Source organism: Penaeus monodon, chromosome 15 (genome assembly GCF_015228065.2).
Source record: "Penaeus monodon isolate SGIC_2016 chromosome 15, NSTDA_Pmon_1, whole genome shotgun sequence".
Taxonomy (NCBI): domain Eukaryota; kingdom Metazoa; phylum Arthropoda; class Malacostraca; order Decapoda; family Penaeidae; genus Penaeus; species Penaeus monodon.
This window is the reverse complement of record NC_051400.1, coordinates 27,080,775-27,081,582: the sequence shown is the minus strand read 5'-3', so window position 1 is coordinate 27,081,582 and position 808 is coordinate 27,080,775.

Sequence of the window (808 nt, the reverse complement as noted above, 5' to 3'; positions counted from 1 at the left end):
AATACGTATGCACAAATAGATTTTTATATAAATTTGTATTTATTTGATTGATTTTCACAACATAAGCAGACATGTACTTTACCATCTCGTATCTTTTATGTTATGAATAACTGAATAAGGTGAAAACATAATTTGACGACAAAGTATTTATTTCATTTTTTGTCACTAAAGTGAGGTGTTTAAAACATTGGCTGGGTACATTTAGGACATTGGAATATATAAATATATATAAAACCCAATCTAAAAAATGTATGAAAATTGACTAGATATCAAACTAACCAATCAAACCTTAAGATGACAAAATAATGAAAAAGGAAATTCTAAAAATCCATCGATTCGGATGTCAATCAAATTCTGAAAATATCAAGGACCAAATAAGTGAAATTCTCAATGCTGCATCTCTACTTGTAACCCTGTTGCTTAGATTAAATTGCAGCTCTTCTAACTGAAACAAGACAATCCTTTATATAAAGATGAATATATCATCAATCAAGATGTTGTTTAAAAAAAAAATACGATCTAAAATTACGGCGCTGGTTTTAAAAGAAATGAATATAGTTTACTGCTCGTTGTTCATTCTTGCGACTTTGTGTTATAAAGAATGCCATGTCTGTCTCATTCCGTGGTTTGTGAATCCTTTTGCCAAGTTTTGTGGGTGTGTTTGGTGAGATGCAGTCATGGGAGTGCAATGTTTTAATGTTGTGAATAAGGGGAGTTTTACGTATGCAAAACTGTCGCATATTGTTAGATTTTTTTTACTTTTGATCTTCAAGAAAATGTTCTTTTTAGATATGCAAACGAAAAAAAA